Source organism: Sciurus vulgaris, assembly GCF_902686455.1.
Source record: "Sciurus vulgaris genome assembly, chromosome: 8".
Classification (NCBI taxonomy): domain Eukaryota; kingdom Metazoa; phylum Chordata; class Mammalia; order Rodentia; family Sciuridae; genus Sciurus; species Sciurus vulgaris.
In genome coordinates this window covers 60089547-60105388 of record NC_136468.1, presented here as the reverse complement: position 1 = coordinate 60105388, position 15842 = coordinate 60089547, and the positions used below count along the sequence as shown (strand labels likewise).

The window sequence follows — 15842 nt, the reverse complement described above, 5'->3', positions numbered from 1 at the left end:
TGGAAGTATATGATTTAGATTTGAGCAGATAAGGGAAGACTTTGCTGAGGAAATATTTAAGCTGAAACCTGAAAAATAATTTATAGTTATAGTTATGAAAGTGGGGAATAAGCTTCCCGGAAGCAGAAATGTATGCTTAAACATTCTGAAGGGAAAATAGCTAAAAGTAAATTACTAAATAGAATTTACAATTATTCTTTAAATAAAAATTATACTTATATTTTGTTTCTTTTCTTTTTTTGGCATATGGAAAACCTATGTTATGACATAAATTATTCACAATATCTGTATTTATTGGAATTTTGATCAGCGCATATCTATGTATACATATACATATTGTAGGCACGGTCAACTTCACTCTTTGAAGAATTTCATCGAATTATCTATTCTTTTGTGTGTGTGTGTGCATGTGTGTGTGTTTTACTGGAAATTGAACAGGACTTCAAACATGCAAGGCAAGCACTCTACCACTGAGCCACATCCCCATCCCCATTTTCTGTTCTTTAAGAAAAAAATAAAGTGCTAGTGTCCTGGTTTGCATGTAATATATTTAAAAGGATTTCAGCAGTAAACTATTTCCTACAGATTATGCTTTCTGGAAAGCATTAACCCAAACTTTCTGTTTGTTGTTTATGCTTTATTTTTGTGCCTCTGTTCACTATAGAAAACACAGGAATTAAATATTCAGCAAAATGTAAAGAAATGCTATACTGGCTATACTAACAACCTCAGCAACAATTTTTAAACATCTCAATGATACTTGAAAGATAAGGCCACATAAATTCCACAAATGGCAAACCACTATTCCAGAGTCTTAGGGGTGGTATACTCAAATTTTCACAGAACCAAATGATTGCTCAATGACCAGCTTACTCCTTTTCACCACTTAAAAAAAAAAAAAAAAAGCTAAAATGTGAACTCAAATCAATTATCTGATGTCATCTACACAAGATGCATTATAAGAGTAAGACTTGTGTCCTGTTTTTTTTACACCCATTGTCACAAATTAATTTTTAATGATACTTTAAGATAATGAATTATGTTGTCATTTTGCCTTTAAGACATTAGTAGCATCTCTGTATAACCCATCAACAGTAGCACGTCATACTAAAATAACCTAAGCACTATTAGAAGTGCCAGTGCCCAATAATTTTTAGTTGTAAAGTTGTTGAAATGCTGTGGAAGACTTAAGCAAAATGAATTTCTTGACATACCTAGAAGAATGAAGCTAGACCCTTATCTCTCACCCTGCACAAAAACCAGCTCAAGATGGATCCAAGACCTCAGAATTAGACCAGAAAACCAGAAATGATACAACTTCTAGAAGAAAAATTAGGGTCAACACTCCAGGTACTGGCAATGACTTTCTCAATAGGACCCCTAGAGCTCAGGAAATAATACCAAGAGTAATAAATAAGATAGCATCAAATTAAAAAGCTTTAGTACAGCAAAGGAAACCATTGGGGATGTGAAGAGAGAACCTACAGAATAGGAGGAAAAACTTTGCTAGCTAATCTTCTGACAGAAGATTAATATCTAAAATACACAAAGAGCTCAACAATTTTACATCAAAAAATCAAAGAACCAAATTAATAAATGGGCAAATAATTAAACAGAAACTTCTCAAAAGAAGAAATACAAATGGCCAAAAGATACATGAAAAATATTTAACATTATTAGCAATTAGGGACATGCAAATCAAAACTACACTGAGTTTTTCATCTCACATCAGTTAGAATGGCAGTCATCAAGAATATAAATAATAATCAATGTTGGAGAGGATGTGGAGAAAAAAGGAACACTTTTACACTGTTGGTGTGATTGTAAATTAGTACCACCAATGTGGAAATCAGCATGGAATTTCCTCAAAAGACTAGGCATGGAACTACCATTGAATCCAGCTATACCACTCAGTATTTATCTTGAAAAATTAAAGTCATCTCACTATAGTAATAACTCATATGCATGTTTATAGCAGCACAATTCACAATAGCCAAAGTATGGAACCAGCCTAGGTGCCCACTAGTGATGAATGGGTAAAGAAAATGTGATGTACATACATAATGGAGTTTTATTCAGTCATAAAGAAAAATGAAAGTATGGCATTTGCAGGAAAATGCATGGAACTAGAGACCATCATGTTAAGCGAAGTAGCTCAAAGTCAGAAGGTCAAGGTTTCTATGTTTTCTTTTAAAGTTGGGGGTGGATTTCCTAAAAATCGAAAGAAGATCAGTAGAGAAAAAGGACCAGGAGGTGGGAGAGGAGAGAAAGGGTAAGTGCTGGGGAGTTATATTGGCCAAATTATATTGTTTTATTGTGTGCATGTACAAGTATGTATCAAATCCCATCATTATGTACAATTATAATGCACCAATAAAAATGTGAGGAAAAAATAAATTTCTTGGCCCACATATAAGACAGCTTGTTTCATGAAGAGAAAACTAAAGAACCAGTATTCTAGTGCACAGAAATCAGAATAGGTCCTGGAGACCTAGATAACAGAAACAAATGGAGATATTCTGCTTCACAATGTGCCATACTGCTAAGGCATCAGATTCCAAGGACAGGACATTTAATTTGGTCTTATGTCATGTGTTCCCCTCATGGACAGGAATGGCCAGGGCACATTAATTAGCGATTCTGCCAATTATGTACAGTGGAGAAAACAAACAGGAGTGAAGTATAAGGAAAAGATACTGAGCAGGAACATCACAGAAGTCCACCACACGCTTAATACTGAGGAACCATCTCAGTGGAGGTTTCAACTGGCAAGCATGATACAGGACAATGCAAACTACTCCTTTAGAGATGTGAGTTCATTTTAAGACTGATGAAAAAGACATGTACATCATCATTATGAACCAAGTATTTAAAAGTTCTACATCAATCCACTGTTTCAAAATTTCCTCTCAGGTAAAAGAAGAGTCAAGTAAGGAACAACGCTTTTTCAAGTAAACATCATCACTTTTTAATTGCTCCAGATCCTAAGTTGACACTTGATTTATGGATGTAGTAATATAAGAAAGGAATGAAAATATTAAAAAAATGTTTGCAAGCCATACTTCTCTATCTGGCATTTAATATTCTCCACAGTCAAATTCAATCTTACTTTTATAGTTTCTTTCACATGCAGTCAAACATCCTAGCAAATACATCTACCTACTAATTCCAGACACGCACAGTGTTTTCTTGATCCTTTGTCTTTGTCAAAACCACTTTGTCGTTCCATATCCAACTGTGACATATCCTTCCATGGTCAGCTCAACTCATACTTAAGGTAGCCAACTTTATCTTGTGAGCATAGGTCAAAGATACTATAATACTTCCTGGCAATTGTAGTCTGCATAAATAATATTTCATGCAAATACATCTTATGCTTCCTACACAATGATAAATTTCTTGTTTTATTTCCCTTTTTTGTGGTGCTGAGGATTCATACATTTATTAATAATGAGAAATGATCCCTCACAAACTTTATATTCAAAGCAGTGGACCTTGACCTTTTTTGACTGAATTTTGAGTCTAGGTCGTAAGTAGCAATGGCCAACTTTTATAGATAAACCTAAACCTTAAATAATTGCTATGCTATCTCCTTTTAAAAATGTATTTTCAAAATAATTCTGTACCATCTTTGTTAAATTTATTTGAGAAAATCTCCACACTTTTTAAAATAACATTGAGATCTTAGCCAGTTAGGTCAATTAGCTCAAATCTATTTACAGATTCAGAATGTATGCACTTCTATTGAATGATCATAGGTAAGACAATGCAATGTTCTTTTATGTCCTCAAACCAGAGTGATGATAATTTTAAAAGTAATGAATCTGAAAATTCATGCATTTGAATCATTCAGTTAATTTCAATATTATGTTAAACATAAAGAAAAATGCATTTTCTTTAGTTCTTTATTTTAAATGAGTTCTGTATACTGTTTCTGATTTCCCCACAATATAGTTGCCTGCAAATCATGAAGATTTTGGCTGGCTTATATAAATCTTTGAAAGAGTTTGGAAGAAATCCAAAACAACATACAATTCATTTATTTTTTTAAAAATCTAGTGCAGCCCCAAATTTATTCATATAATATTTGCCAGGGTATCATCATGTTCCAGAACTTTTTGTTAAAAGATGGTACAATATTTGATAATTACTGATTTCTGTCATCTGTAATGGAGTTGTCTTATGCCTGAAAAACTATTTTTTTCCACCGTATACACATTGCTGAAGGTTAGCTAACTGGCTGTGTGTCTAGACAAGGGACCAGACAAGAATAAGTGCGAGTGTATTTGAGAATACTTAGGAATCAGAGGAAATGGGACCTCCTAAGTCATAATGAGAGGTATCAAGCACTGTGAAGCCACAGTAGAATTCAGGCAGCAGAGAGGCATAATCTCTTGCAAGTATACTGACTTGTGTGTGTGTGTGTGTGTGTGTGTGTGTGTGTGTGTGTGAACAAAATGAACTTAAGGTGGGCAAAACTAGAATCAGGGAGAATCTCCAGTCTAGGCAAGAGAGGAGAATGGTTTGTAGAGGTAGTAGTGGAAATGAGTAGAAAACAACTGCATTTTGAATGTATTTTGAAGTTGGTAAAATTGAGTATCAGCCTAAGGGTGGGATTAAGACTAGTGCCTAAGAATTTGAGCTCAACAATAGGGTATAGTGAACTCTAATTCAGATAGAAAAGGCAGGAGGAGTAGGTTTAAGGTAAGGAATAGAAAATTTCTTATTTGAGTGTGAAATTGAAAGGAAGCACGCCAATTTAAAGTGTCTAATTTGTCACCCAAGTGGAAATGTTGAGCAGACAATTGAATAGTATTGTGAAAGTTCAAAACTCAGGTTTGGACTACAAATATATGTTTGTGACCAAAGGGTACAGCATACCTTGGATTGACACTCTGTTCCCTGGATCCATTCTCTTCCCTGAATCCTTGCCGACTTCCACTGTGTCATGGTTCCTCTCCTCAGTGGGCCCTGACCCTTTGGTGGCTTCCTGCTGACGCCCTCTAGAGAAGCTCTTCCTGCAGGGTATTTGCCCTTTCATTGCAAGTCTCTACCCTTCACACCCATCTCCCACTGCCCTGGGGCACCTGCCCTAGCTGCCGCCCTCCTTTCACTTTCCACATCCTTCAGGATCTCTCCCTGCTTCTTCTCACCTCTCTAATTCATCTCCCTCAACAGATAGAAAAAACTTGTTTTTTTTCTTGGAGGTGCTGGGGATTGAACCCAAGGGCCTTGTGTATGGAAAAAAATCTTGTTGAAATCTAATTTTTTATTAGTTCGCTTTAGTTATACATAATATTAAGGCTCATTTTGATATAATTATGCAAGCATGGAACATAATTTGCTCCAATTCAGTTCCCAGAACTTCCTTTTTCCCTTCTCTCTCCCTTCCTTTCCTTTTCATTACCCTACTGATCTTTTTTTTGTTTTGCGATGCTGAGGATTGAACCCAGGACTACCAACTGAGCTACATCCCCAGCCCCTCTTTCTTTTTATTTATAGTTTTTTCTTTAACGTAGTGTTTCATGAATATACATAAAGGTGAAATTCACTGTGGTATATTCATATGTGCTCATAGGAAAGTTTGGTCAGAGTCATTTCTCTGTTTCTTCCTTTTGTCTTCCCTCCTCCCTTCCTCAATTCTCATTCCTCTACTCCACCGACCTCTCTTTTTCATGGAATTTATGGATTCCCCCCCAGCCTCCCGCCACTTGTCTTTGTTGATTTTTTTTTTACTTTGCCGCAGCCACACCTGAGCATGCCAGGTAGGGGGAGAAAGGAAGGCTGAGATCCCAACATGCTAATGGAAGTTTCAAAAGGTTAGAAAATTCTTTTCTTTTTCAAAATGGCCTAGAATTTAGAAGACTGTGATTGTCATTGTAAGACACTCAAAGATGTATATTCTACTTTGTTACTTTTTTTTAAATTATTAAACAAATGGGATACATGTTGTTTCTCTGTTTGTACATGGCATAAAGGCATACATGTGTGCAATCATAAATTTACATACGGTAATGTTGTTTGATTCATTCTGTTATTTTTTCACTTCCCTCCACCCCTCCCACCCCTCTTTACCCTCTATACAGTCCTTCCTTCCTCCATTCTTGTCCCCCTCCATAACCCTAACTCTACGCCTGACACTAACCCCTCTCACCCCCCATTATGTGTCATCATCCACTTATTAGTGATATCATTCGTCCTTTTGTTTTTTTGAGATTGGCTTATCTCACTTAGCACGATATTCTCCAATTTCATCCATTTACCTGCAAATGCCATAATTTTATCGTTCTTTATGGTGGAGTAATATTCCTTTGTATATATATACCACAGTTTCTTTATCCATTCATCAATTGAAGGACATCTAGGTTGGTTCCACAATCTGGCTATGGTGAATTGAGCAGCTATGAACATTGATGTGGCTGTATCTCTGTAGTATGCTGACTTTAAGTCCTTTGGGTATAGGCCAAGGAGTAGGAGAGCTGGGGTCAAATGGTGGTTCCATTCCAAGTTTCTAAGGAATCTCCACACTGCTTTCCAGAGTGGCTGCACTAATTGCAGACCCACCAGCATTGTATGAGTGTACCATTTCTCCCCACATCCTCGCCAACACCTGTTGTTGCTCGTATTCTTGATAATCGCCATTCTAATTGGGGTGAGATGGAATCTTAGGGTAGTTTTGGTTTGCATTTCTCTTATTACTAGAGATTTTGAACCAATTTTCCATATGTTTGTTGATTGCTTGGTAGATCTTCTTCTTGTGAAGTGTCTGTTCATTTTCTTAGACCATTTGTCGATTGGATTATTTGCATTCTTGGTGTAGAGTTTTTTTTGAGTTCTTTGTAGAATCTGGAAATTAGTGCTCTATCTGAAGTATGAGTGGCAAAGATTTTCTCCCACTCTGTAGGCTCTCTCTTCACATTGCCTGATAGTTTCCTTGCTGAGAGAAAGCTTTTTAGTTTGAATCTATCCCAGTTGTTGATTCTTGCTTTTATTTCTTGTGCTATGGGAGTCCTGTTGAGGAACTCTGGTCCTAAACCGGCATGTTGAAGATCTGGACCTACTTTTTCTTCTATAATCTGTAGGGTCTCTGGTCTGATTCCGAGGTCCTTAATCCATTTAGAGTTTAGTTTCGTACACAGTGAGAGATAGGAGTTTAAGTTTCATTCTGTTGCATATGGATTTCCAATTCTCCCAGCACTATTTGTTGAAGAGGCTATCTTTCTCCATTGCATATTTTTGGCACCTATGTCTAGTATGAGAAAATTGTATTTATTGGGTTTGTGTCCATGTCCTCTATTCTGTACCATTGATCTACCTTTCTATTTCGTACCAATACCATGCCGTTTTTGGTTACTATTGCTTTGTAGTATAGTTGAAGTTCTGGTATTGCAAATAAACCCTGCTTCACTCTTTCTGCTAAGGATTGCTTTAGCTATCCTGGTTTCTTATTCTTCCAGATGAATTTCATAATGCTTGCTCTATTTCTGTAAGGTATGTCATTGGGATTTTAATTTGAATTGCATTGAATCTGTATAGCACTTTTGGTAGTAAGGCCATTTTGACAATATTAATTCGTCCTATCCAAGAACAGTGGAGATCTTTCCATCTTCTAAGGTTTTCTTAATTTCTTTCTTTAGTGTTCTGTAGTTCTCATTGTAGAGGTCTTCACCTCTTTTGTGAGATTGATACCCATGTAGTTGATTTTTTTCGTGGCTAGTGTGAATGGGTAGTTTTCCTAACTTCTCTTTCTGAGGATTCATCACTTATGTAATAAAAATGCATTGGATTTAATGAGCAATGATCTTGTAACCTGCTACCTTATTGAAACCACTTATGAGTTCTAAAGTTTCTGGTGGAATTTCCTGGTTCCTCTAAGTATATAATCATATCATCAGCAAATAGGGATAGTTTGAGTTCTTCTTTTCCTATTCGTATCCCTTTAATTTCTTTGGTTTGTCTAATTGCTCTGGCTAGAGTTCAAGGACAATGTTGAATAGAAGTGGTGAAAGAGGGCATCCCTGCCTTGTTTCAGTTTTAGGGGGAATGCATTCAGTTTTCACCATTTAGAATAATATTAGACATGGGCTTAGCATACATGGCCTTTACAATGTTAAGGAATGTTCCCACTATCCCTATTTTTTCTATTTTTTCTAGTGTTTTGAGCATGAAGGGATGCTGTATTTTATCAAATGCTTTTCTGCATCTATTGAAATAATCATGTGATTCTGACTTTAAGTCTATTGATATGGTGAATTACATTTATTGATTTCCTGATGTTGAACCAATTTTGCATCCCTGGGATGAACCCACTTGATCATGGTACACTATCTTTTTAATATGTTTTTGTATGCAATTTGCTAAAATTTTGTTGAGAATTTTTGCATCAATGTTCATTAAGGATATTGGTCTGAAATTTTCTTTCGCTTGATGTGTCTCTGTCTGGTTTAGGTATCAGGGTAATATTGGCTTCATAGAATGAGTTTGGGAGGGTCCCTCCTCTTCTATTTTATGGAATACTTTGAGAAGTATTGGAATGAGCTCTTCTTTAAAGGTTTGTAGAACTCTGCTGAGAACCCATCTGGTCCTGGAGTTTCTTTGTTGGTAGGTTTTGATGACTTCTTCTATTTAATTACTTAAAATTGGTCTATTTAAATGTGTATGTCCTCCTCGTTCAGTTTAGGCAATTCATATGTCTCGAGAAACCTGTTGATGTCTTGGAAATTTCTATTTCTTGGAGTATAGATTTTCAAAATAGTTTCTAATTATGTTTTGTATTTCACTCATGTCTGTTGTGATATTTCCTTGTTTATTCCAAATTTTAGTGATTTGGTTTTCTCTCATCTTCTCTTTGTTAGTGTGGCTAAAAGTTTATCAATTTTGTTTATTTTTTCGAAGAACCAACTATGTATTTGGTCAACTTTTTGTATTGTTTCTTTGTTTCGATTTGTTGATTTAAGCTCTGAGTTTTACTATTTCCTGTTTTCTACTACTTTTGGTGTTGGCCTATTCTTCTTTTCTAGGCTTTGAGCTGTAGTGTTAGGTCGTTTATTTGTTGAGTTTTACTTCTTTTATTGAATGTGCTCCATGAACTAAATTTTCCTCTAAGTACTGCTTTCATAGTGTTCCAAAGATTTTGATATGATGTTTCTTTTTTCTCATTTACCTCTAAGAATTTTTAAATTTCCTTCCTAATATCTTCTGTTATCCATTCATCATATAATAGCATATGTTTAATCTCTGGGTGTTGGAGTAGTTTCTGTTTTTTACTCTTTCATTTATTTCTAACTTCAATCCATTATGATCTAATAGAATAAAGTAGTGTCTCTATCTTCTTGTATTTGCTAACATTAGCTTTGTGCATAATATATGGTCTATTTTAGAGAAGGATCCATGTGCTGCTGAGAAGAAAATGTGTTCGCTCTTGGTTGGATGGTATATTCTATAAATGTCCATTAGTCTAAATTATTGATTTTGTTATTGAGATCTATGGTTTCTTTGTTCAATTTTTGTTTGGAAGATCGGTCCAGTGGTGAGAGAGGTGTGTTAAAATCACCTAGTATTATTGTGTTATGGTCTATTTGGTTTCTGAGATTGAGAAGGATTTGTTTGACATACTTGGATGAGCCACTATTCGGGGCATAGATATTTATGATTGTTATGTCTTGCTGATTTATGCTTCCCTTAAGCAGTATGAAATGTCCTTCTTTATCCCTTCTGACTAGTTTTGGCTTGAAATCCACATTATCTGAAACGAGGATGGATACTCCTGTTTTTTTGCTGAGTCCATGTGCATGGTATGTTTTTCCCCATCCTTTCACCTTTAGTCTATTGGTATCTCTTTCTATGAGGTGAGTCTCTTGTAGGCAACATATTGTTGGATCTTTCTTTTAATCCATCTGCCAGTCTATGTCCTTTTGATTGATGAATTCAGGCCATTAACATTCATGGTTATTATTGAGATATGATTTTTATTCCCTGTCATTTGGTGCTTTTTAAAATTTTATTTATTTATTTATTCATTATTTATTTTTGACATGACTTGGTTCCTCCTTTATTTGACAATTCCTTTAGGATAATTCCTCCCTTTCCTGATTTGCTTGTTTGTTTTTCATCTCTTCCTCATGGAATATTTTGCTGAGAATGTTCTGTAATGCTGGCTTTCTTTTTGTAAATTCTTTATCTTTTGTTTATCATGGAAGAATTTTATTGCATCGTCAAATTTGAAGGTAAGTTTTGCTGGGTATAAGATTCTTGGTTGGCATCCATTTTCTTTCAGGGCTTGAAAAATGTTGTTCCAGGCCCTTCTAGCTTTTAGGCTCTGGATTGAAAAACTACTGATATTCCTATTGGTTTTTCCCTGAATGTAATTTGGTTCTTTTCTTTCACAGCCTTTAAAATTCTGTCTTTATTGTGTATTTTAGGTATTTTCATTATAATGTGCGTTGGTGTGGGTCTGTTGTAATTTTGTGTATTTGGAGTCCTATAAGCCTCTTGAACTTGATTTTTCATTTCATTCTTCAGATTTGGGAACTTTTCTGATATTATTTCATTGAATAGATTGTTCATTCCTTTGGTTTGTTTCTCTAAGCCTTCCTCAATCCAATAATTCTTAAATTTGGCCTTTTCATGATATCCCATAGTTCTTGGAGATTCTGTTCATGATTTCTTACCATCTTCTCTGTTTGGTCAACTTTGTTTTCAAGGTTAAATATTTTGTCTTCAATATCTGAGGTTTTGTCTTCCAGGTGTTCTATCCTATTGGTTATGCTTTCTATGGAGTTCTTAATTTGGTTTATTGTTTCATTCATTTCAACGATTTCTGTTTGTTTTTTTTTTTCAATATCTCTAACTCTTTATTGAAATGATCTTTTGCTTCCTGTATTTGCTCTTTTAACTGTCGATTGGTGCGATCATTCAATGCCTGCATTTGCTCTTTCATCTCGTGGTTTGCTTCCCTGATCATTTTAATTATGTACATTCTGAACTCCCTTTCTGTCATTTCTTCTGCCATGCTGTCATTGGATTTTAGTGATGTAACATCTAGATTTGTTTGGGGCATTTTCTTCCCTTGTTTTTCTCATATTGTTCAGGTATCAGTGGACTGCTAAGATATTTAGATTTCCTCTATTGACTTATAATGTCCCTGAAGATTTCTAGTATATCCCCTCTTAACCTTCAGTAGCCTGAACTCTTGGAGGAATTTGATAATATGGTGCTCCACAAGGAAGCTGGTTTTCTAGGGGTGGTGGCCTTCAGGAGGGGTATATTCCCTGCTAGTGGCAGAGTTGCCTCCACTTGTTGACCAATGGTCATCCAAAGGGGAACTAGGCTGTGGGCTGAGGCAAGGCCTGTTTGAGCCTGTGTCTCTGGATTTACCATCCTTGTGGGAAAACCTCACCTAGTAGGGAAGACTCACCTGGTGGGGAGGTCTCGCTGGTCAGTCCCCCTCCTAGAAGTTCCCCTCAATCCACAACTACCACCTGGGCTGGGCTGCCTTCCTCTACAAGGTTCCCAGGGGCCTGGACCTACCTCCTGGGCCTGGGAGTCTCACCCTTCTCAGATGAGTCTCCTTAGGCTGCCTCTCCTCAGAGAAGTTGCCCGAAGTCCTGGAACCTTCGCTCCACCTCTCAGCTTATCTCTGTGTGGCTCTTCCATCAAGAAGCCTCCTAGGTCCTGGAACCCTGCTGTGCACCTATTACCTGGCTATGCGGCCCCTCCTCTGAGCAGCCACCTGGAGCCCATACAGTTGCTCGGAGTCCCAGCGACCTGTCTCATGCCTCTTCCTCCAGGCAGCCACCAGGTGTTCTGGTGTGTTGCTAGGAGTCCAAGCAACTCACTGCACATCTCCTCCTCTCGCCAACCACCCATAGCCCTGGGCAGTCACTCCGAATCCAAGTGACCCGCCACGCTCCTCCTCCTCCTCCGGGCAGGCCCCTCGGCCCCGTGTTCAGGAGTGGTTGCTCTGAGTCCACACAGCTCCCCACGCACCTCCTCCTCTGGGCAGCCGCCTGGAGCCCCAGTGGTTGTTCTGAGTCCAAGCGCTCTGCTGAGTGGCCTCCTCTATGATGCTCCCAGTTGTCCGAGTTCACTGCTCTGGGGGGGGGAGGGGTGTTTCATTGGGCAGCTCTACTTCACAAAGTTCCCTGTAGTCTGGGACTACTGCCCCATCCGGGATGCCTCCCCAATGGGAGAGACTCACCCGGCTGCTTTGAGTTGGTCCCAAGTCTCTCAATATCTCCTCTTTTGAATTCTGAGTCCTGGAGCAATCTGAAATGCAGCCACCCTCTAGTCTGCCACCTTGAAACCTCTCTACTTTTGTTCTTGAAAGCTGAAGAGTTACTTCTTTCTGTAATAGCCTAAATTTTCTACAAAGTAAACAACTGATTAGAGGAAAGATTACCTACCACAGAAAGAGGAAAGAGAAAAGCACACTAATGTATTTCAAAGGATTATTGTGCTTATTGCATGTGTGAAGATGTGTGATGTTTTTAGAAGTTCCTTTTAAGGTACCATAAGCTCATGCTGATTTACTGACTGAGCGTCCTGACCAGCAGAATGGGATGTTCAAGAGTAGACTTAAAGAAGCTTGGAATCTATGCCCTAGCCCCCTTACATTTACTTTTTAGGACTCCTTAGCTGTCATCTAAGAAATCCAACTATTGTGAGACCAAAATGCTGGAAAGGCCACATGTAAGCATTTGGTAGATAGGCCAGCTAAACTCAGCGTTTCATCCTTACCCAAACTCAAATCTGTGAGTGACACCACCTTTTAACCCAGTCTGGCAGTTGAAAGGTACTAAGAGACCTCCATCAATACAACATGGAGAAGAATCTCTCAGCTATGCCTTGACTGAATTCCTGACCTATAAAATTATAAGATATAATAAATTAGTTTTAAGACATATTGAGAATACTATAAGTTCCTTCAGACATGGTTTCACTCATTTATTAATTAATTAACATCTACTGAGTGTCCGCTAGGCCTGTGCCACACTCTGAGTGCTGTATGTTCAGTGATGACAAGACAGCTGAGGTCTTGTCCTTCTTGAGAAAAGTGCTGAGAAAAATTAGGACAATGAATATCAAACATGGCAGTGGAGATGTTTCTAGTCTCAAGTTATAGGAGGAAATCCCCAAATCTTTGTCCACAAGGACATTTATTATCTCACATTACATGAAGTTACATACTAGAACTAGAACTAGAAAGTCCTAGATGATTAATGTAAGAGTTTACCTCATCATTTATAGAAGTTCTTTTTGTCATTTTCAGAACATTTTTTAGTCCTGTATACCTGGATAGCCTCAGGACTCAAACGGTGAAGGAAGTCTCAGGTGTCATCATTTTCAGAAAATAACATTCTGGGTAGTAAGGAAATGTGAATAATGTCAAGGTTCTATATTCAAAGAAGAATGGTTGCAGAATATGCAACTAAAAGTGCTATAGTGAGTGACTGATTTGGAAAGAGTGGGAAACCCAAAAAAATCTGAGATAAAATTAAACTAACTGATGAGAAAGATGCAACCCTGCAGAAATCTGGGAAAAGAAATTCCAGTGAAGAACAAGTAAAATGGATCCAAGATGGGAAAAAGTTGATGTGCTTGAGGAAATAAGAAAAAAGTATGGATGAAGTTCAGGGAATATCTGCAAGAGTGGCATAAAAAGAAGGCCCAGGAGTAGCACTGACTAAATCTACAGGGTCTTAAAGGCTACCATAAGAACCAGGATCTTATTCTATTGAAAATTGGAAGTTGGTGGGAGATGTATACACTTGGAAAATTTTATGCCAGTTTAATATGGTCACTCTGGTTGCCACATAAGAATGAAGCAGAGAGAGGCAAAAATAAAAGCATTTAAAAAGTCAAATATAGTGGGGCAGGCAAGGGATGATAAGAGCCAGGACCAAAGCAGTTTGTTAAAGAGGAAGAGGAGCTGGTGGATACATGTTAGGGCAATGCTGACATGACCCATAAGTTAGTTGTGTGTCAGGGATGTGTAAAGAAAAGTCAAACCTAATTTCTGAGTTTGGAGCCACAGCAACTGGATTATTATTAGTGCCATTAACTGAAATGAAATCTTGAGGAGAAACAGATCTTGCTGGACTGGGGAAAATCAAGGGCTCTTTATCAGACATGTTGAATTTGACATTCTGATTACACTCCTACTACAAATATGAACTGAGAATTAGATATAGGAGCTAGGGGATCTGGAAATCTGGAAATTGTATCTCTTATCCACAGATACAATTTGGGCTATTATAATATGGATTTGACTTTAATTTGTAGGATGGAATGAGATCATCTAGAAAAAAAAAAAAAAGACAGATGGAGAAGGGAGCTAAAAATTCTAAGGACATCCTAAACTTCACAATTTATTCATATGAGTAAAGTTTAGCCAAGGAGCTCTGGAGAGGAGCTACCCATAAGTTGAGAGGAAAACCCAAGGCATTGTAGAGTCTTGAGATCAAGGGAAAGAAATGTGCTAGGAAGAAATTGACACTGTCAGGCTGCTGAGAGGTAGAAGGAGAGAATAGGATTGACCATTGGTTTTGGTAAAACAGAGGTTGCTGATGAGGTAATAGTCAACTCTACACAAATAGTCGAGTTAAACGATACTCTTGTCTTCCTTATTTTTATCACTACTGTTCCAAATTTTAATTATGACAAATATCTAAAACATAAATGGTTCATATAGTTTTAAACACATTTTCACTCTAATGCAGCCTTGATGATTAGCCATCCTTAAACAGCTCGATTTAACATATTGTTGGGAGTAATTCACCATTGGGCTCTAGATTCTGTACATTTTGCTTACAGAGGAGCTGATAGTTTGTACTAGACAATCTTGCCAAGGATGTTTGTATAGGGAACAACAGTCTTCGAAGGTGGAAATAGTATCTCCCTTTGAAGCAAAAATATTTTTTATTGTTGTGCATAATAAATATAATGTTACTTTATAGGGCAAAGTTCAATCAGACTTATGGTCCATTATGTAGGGTCTGTTCCCTAAGCTTAGGATTCCTCTTAAATAATGGTACCCACTGCATATAAGGGTAACATCTGTCCCTCTTCAAATTTGCTTGTGAGGTTTGGGGCTTAGACCTCTAGGCTGATATTCTGTAACCAACTGCTGCAATGAAGAAGGGTCCTTTGTTTTTAACTCAGAACTCTCCCATCTTCCATCAGCAATCATGAGACTGTGGCAGGACAACTTAATAGCAAGTATGACAAAATTTCCCACACTTGGCAGTATGTGAGTCATATATGTACCTCAGTGATCTATGTCCATCTTTTAATATTTAATCTCTATACTTCTTCCATTATTTGAAATTTTTGCTGTGATAATTGATAAACACTGTGCTATTTCCACTAGAAAAAGAGCTGTGGTTTGTAAACACTTGGTAAGATGAGACACAGGCATAGGAGTGTCTAGTACCACAGGATTTCAAAAGTTCTACATGGATTCTAGCAAACTTTGCAGTTTACATTCTACATTTTTCTTTAAATAGGGATAGAAATGGAGTTATGCTATTTTGAAATTGACACATTAGTTTCTGTGAAAAAGTATGGCCATTTTGATGTAGTAAGTATTGCTTCAATAATATTTGCTAACTTATTTTATCCTTTCTCATTCACTGAAATAATAGTTTACAGAACTAGAAGAACCTCAGAGAGTATGATATTTAACCTCAACTTTACACATGAAGAAATGGAAACCAAGGAACATGCTTTTGTTAATTACCAGAATTTAATTAGATTTCTGCTTGTCAGGAAATTTTTCCCTTCACAATGCTTTACTTACTTGTTCTTTCAATTCTGTATTAATCTGTTAACACTAAGAAGGA

General features: G+C 37.1%; 1 long non-coding RNA gene across 1 annotated transcript in view; it reads right to left on the bottom strand.

Moving 5' to 3' along the window:
* The window catches only part of LOC306668070, an 84114-nt gene that overhangs the window by 12780 nt on the left and 55492 nt on the right, over positions 1–15842 (bottom strand). The window contains exon 2 of the long non-coding RNA XR_013765723.1: positions 11530–11648. This is a non-coding gene — a long non-coding RNA (uncharacterized lncRNA). The remainder of the gene's footprint in view (positions 1–11529; positions 11649–15842) is intronic.